The sequence below is a fragment of the Octopus bimaculoides genome, chromosome 4 (genome assembly GCF_046866305.1).
Source record: "Octopus bimaculoides isolate indiv1 chromosome 4, ASM4686630v1, whole genome shotgun sequence".
Taxonomy (NCBI): Eukaryota; Metazoa; Mollusca; class Cephalopoda; order Octopoda; family Octopodidae; genus Octopus; species Octopus bimaculoides.
In genome coordinates, this window is record NC_142931.1 from 2,470,000 (window position 1) to 2,475,352 (window position 5,353).

A 5,353-nucleotide genomic window follows, 5' to 3' on the forward strand; every position below is an offset into this window, starting at 1 on the left:
TTTTAGGTGTAAGAGAATATACTCGCGATGTGCCTGGTGTTCAGGTTCGTTTCCGGAGTGACAGACATCGATGTTACGTCATTGTTGTGACTTTGCAATGCTGCGTACCGAACAAAGCGTTGTGTATGTGTGTTCGATTTTGTTTGTATTCTTCGAGCTGCTTCTAATTCATGTTTGAATTCTTTTCCGTGACATGAAGCATTGGGACATGCCAGCAGATGGTGTTTAAGCCATTTAGCATATAGTAGTCACAATCGTCGGTATAGCTTGCAGCAGGCCTTGTTCGGTAGAAAAGTCACCACAATGACAAAGCATCAATATCTGTCGCTCTGAGAAAGGACCTGATGTGAGTTGTCTCGCTTGCCTATGACTTACTTTCAGGTGTTTTTAACACTAGGCACATCGAGAATATATTCTCTTACGCCTAAAACGCAGCCGACCCAAGAACTAACAACACACACACCTTGTGTATGTGTCCCATTTATTTTGTTTGTGTGTGCGTGTGTGTGCGTGTGTGTGTGTGTGTGTGTGTGTGTGTGCGTGCGTGTGTAATTTGAGAGGTCACCTCGATCAAGGCTAACTTTAGTCTTAATAAACAACCTTACAGTGTGTCAAAGCTGAAATTCATTCCTTAAACATACCAAAATTAACGTTCGTTAAACAATGTCACTTTGTTTCATTAAATATCATTTCGACCTGTTACTGTCCTCAACAACAGCAGTATCTTTAATTAAACTCTTCTATTTCCTGCCTCTCTCTATTTTCGTCTCTGTCTCTCACCCTCTCTCTCTCTCTCTCTTTCTCCTACTGCTCTATCTTATTCTTTACTTCTCCTTCTCCATTACTTTCTTCCCAGCATCCCCTGTTTTACGTAGCATTTCTTTAAATACTGTATTGCCACTAAGATAAACGACTGTTTCTGTTATTAATTGAAAGAAGGAAAACATTTCTAATAATTCGCCACAGAGATTTGAAAGAATATATCAAAGACGGCGTTGTCTTTAACTAACACGCTAAAGTGGAATTCTGGGATTCTTCTAGTTCTACTATATTATCATTTCACAGAATTGTATTTATGCCTATATGCATGCAACTCACTCAATTTCTTTTTAAATTGAGTTACTTTATATACGCGTGTATCTTTATTAATATAAGATACGTATATATATATATATATATATATATTAACGAAGGTCCTTAACACGCAGCCGTCTACATTATTAATATACATACATATGAAAGTGTGGCGACGCACAAGCATAGGTATGCCTCAGCTTATCTATGTACGGAAGTGTATTTGTAAATAACCACTCAAGGATGGATATGTGTATCTGTGAACACCTGCTTACTGCACCTATTTATATGTGCAGATGCACTCTGCAGGCGTACTGTGCAAATTTCTTAATGTGCACTGCATCAACGATTAGTACTGCATTCTATGGACGAGAGGTAGAAACAAATCAGCATTTATCATCGTGAACCATTTTGCCCCACCACCATCCATATTGTTTTCCTAATTCTGATTATGAAAAACAAAACTATCATAGTATTTCCGGTCGCACTTTTGGATAACGTCTGTAGGGGAAGTCCGATGGATCAATTCGCAAAGGCAGGCGTTATTATTGACATCTTCACTGATAGAACATGAGTTTTTCCCAAGAAGAAACAGATCCGTCATTGCTCTACTGTCAAAACCTTGTCCGTTACGACAGGCTGTGTAGTTGCAGTGAAATTTCACAACTACAAGTCATAGAAGGGGAAGCAATGAATCAATGGAAGGCGATGCAAAAAGGATTGTATGTTAGCGTGTAATGGAATGACAAAACATAAACAGTGAGATCGAAATGTTTGCTACATTGCGCAACTCGTCTGGAACGAGTGTTCTGGTTATGACCTCATCCCAGGGCGATATGAACGCGGTGTGCCACACAATGTGCAGTGGGATCAGGTTCCCTCGGATACTTCCTACGTCTAAACTCACTGACTTGAAATAGAAAAGTAATGCTCTAAAGCAGATACCATCATCTGGTTCGATGGTTCGATAAACATTCATAGCTGGTACCTGTGTGTTCAAGTCACATGACTTCACATGGAACATCTTTAACTTCTCACTCATTTGGAACTCTAATTGCCAATCGTGTTTCCGTGACAAACTTCATGCACTTCACCACTCCGCAATATCCACTAATAATTAAAAAAGGATCTGTCCTATTTTTGCCAACAAATGTTCTCTCTTAAATTGAATTTCAAATGTCTGGCCATTAATAACCTGGACATACCAGCTTAGCTCTAGCTAACCGACGTACAACAGCAGGGTATATAAGTTCAGCTATCCCTTGAGATTACAAGCAACTATATAACTCATGTCGACCACGCAAACTGAAATATAACCTGACACTATCAAATCGAGGAGCGTCCCACGAGATAAATGTTGCCGCTGAAATACCACACACTGAAGTACCCTAAAAATAATCTGACGTCATCTTGTCTACGCAACCAGCTGCTCCCTTGCAGGAAGGTACAGCGACACATAGGAATTTGCATCATATAGTGCAGACACTGTACAATTTCAGCGTGTGTGTGTATGCGTGTGGTGCGTGCGTGTGTGCGTGTGCACGCGTGCGTACACTTATTGTTGGGGGTAATATCCCACTCGTTTTAATATTATCAAAATATCATTGACTTTCTTTGACTTTTTTTGCAAGCATTCTTTGCATTACTCGCAAATCGACCATTTCATATATATATATATATATATATATATATATATATATATATATACAAACATACATACATACACGCGCGAGCGCACACACACACGCACGCACACACACACACAAACTTAAGTGCACGCACACACGGTTGATGGATGCATTATGCTTCCCCAGATATTTCATAGGCGATATCACAAAACGGCCAATCGTCATTAGCTGATATTACACAATCTCTAAGGATTCGCCCACCATTTTTCTGCATACATTCAAGCTTGGCATCCTCTGCACCGATCTCACAATTCTGGGAGGGTCTGCAAAGTTCATGGACACGGCCCGTCCCTCCTTCATATAATGCATTTATACATAAATACACACATACATGTGAGTGTATGTGTATATGTATGTGTGTATGTACATGTGTGTGTATACATACATACATACATATGTATACATGTATATAAGTGTGTATAATATATATATGTATGTATGTATGTGTGTGTATATACATGTATATGTGTATATATGTGTATATATGTTTATGTATGTATAAGCAGGTATGTATACATGTATGTATGTATGTATGTATGTATGTATGTATGTATGATTGTCAGTGTGTATGGTCTGTTGCTGATAAGAAGTGTGAACAATGGACTGCTTCTGATGTTTCTCGCCTCAGGTGCTGACGTAATTCCGAAGTCAGGTCATCAATAAAAATAATACTGCCCCTTTCACCATTCCACTACCACCATCACCACCACCGCCGCCACAACCTCTGCTAGTTACCATATTCCTCTCTAAGACTAAAGACACCTTTATATTCTAATACAGTCCGTTATTCATGCACCCAACTGCAGAGAATTTCAGAAACAGAATCATAAGTTTCCACTGACGTTATGTTCGCAAAAAGCATGTCGACAAAGATGATGCTGTTGTTGTTGTTGTTAAGGTGGTGGTGGTGGTGGTGGTGGTGGTGGTCGTCGTCGTGTGGTGTTAATGCCGTACCAGTGTTGGTAGCAGTTGATATGGTAATGAATGGGAGGTGGCGATGGTGGTTGTGATGATGGTGGTGGTTGTTGTCTTGGTGGTAGTAGTATTGGTGGACGACCATTGTTAAGTTTGTCGGGAATAAAGTTGATTCTTGTTGTTTATTCGCAGATCATCCTAGGGTTAAACAACAGTCTTAGGATCAAAGGCAATCCAACTTCTACCATCCCGTGTTGATATATCATTATACCCATCTTTAATACAGCAGGGTGTGATTCAAGGCAAAATTAGGTGCTATACCCAGCAGTCCCGTCGTTGTTTCGTTTGTAGAAGGATACAAAAATATGGTCGATTTCACTTCGAGTTCCTGCACACCTTAAACTGTAAAAGAGAATCGATTCTATTCTTTTAAATAACTGAGATATTCAGACGCAGGCATAACTGTGAGATGAAAGAAGTTCACTTTGCTACTGTGCGGTTTCGGGTCAGTCTCACTGCTTGACACCGTGGGTCACTATCTGCTACAGCCTCGGCCAACCAATTCTCTCTGAGTAAAACAATATCAATATCTCATACATATGGGATACATAAGCGATATTATTTGCATTGCTTCTAACGCATAAATTGAATTTTATTCTACTCGTGCGACGCTATAGCACATCAGCAAATAGATTTTGCATTATTTGTATAGATCTCTAGCTGGCTATTCTGAATTCGTTTCCGAAGTGCAGCGAGTACAAGAAAGCGATGGGCGCAAAACCTGCGGAATAGTGATATCTGTCGTTTTCGTTTACTTTTGTGGCGGTTTCGTTTCGCCTAGCTTCGAAGTGCGGGGTTCTTTCACACTATCCGTCTTTAAAGGGACCTCATTTAGACGAAATACAACAGCTACATGTAATTAACCACACACATGGATTGAGTGTCTGTGTGTGTGTGTGTGTGTGTGTGTGTGTGTGTGTGTGTGTGTGTGTGTGTGTGTGTGTGTGTGTACATATATATATATATTTATATATATATATATATATATATATATATATATATATATATATATATATGTATGTATATATATATATGTATATATATATACAAATATACATATATATATATATATGTATATACATATGTATATATATATTATATATATATGTGTGTGTGTATATATGTATATGTATGTGTGTAATACCACTGAATATTACACAAACACACACATTTCACACGCATATTTATGTATATATATATATATATGTGTGTGTGTGTAGTAGTAGTAGTAGTAGTAGTAGTAGTAGTAGTAGTAGTAGTAATAGTAGTAGTAGTAGTAGTAGTAGTAGTAGTAGTAGTAGTAGTAGTAGTAGTTGAGCGTGTTTTTATGGCTATGCATTTTCGTTTGCAAGGTTCTTGACGTCAGCCCGTATATTGATTTTAGCTTTTGCTGTTCTTTTTTATGTGTAAGGGGCTGTTTTACTCTGTTCAGTCGAATCCCTTCAAGGGGTGTGTGTGTCCCTGTATTTACAGGACAATATTTACCAGCTGCAATAGATTTTTGAATTAAATAAACAAGCAGAAAGTTTTATAATATTCTAGATTTCTCTCTTTTTAAACAAACTCAAAGTTAGTCTGTTCTCTACGTGGTCATTCAGTATGCTAGAAATAGCAGC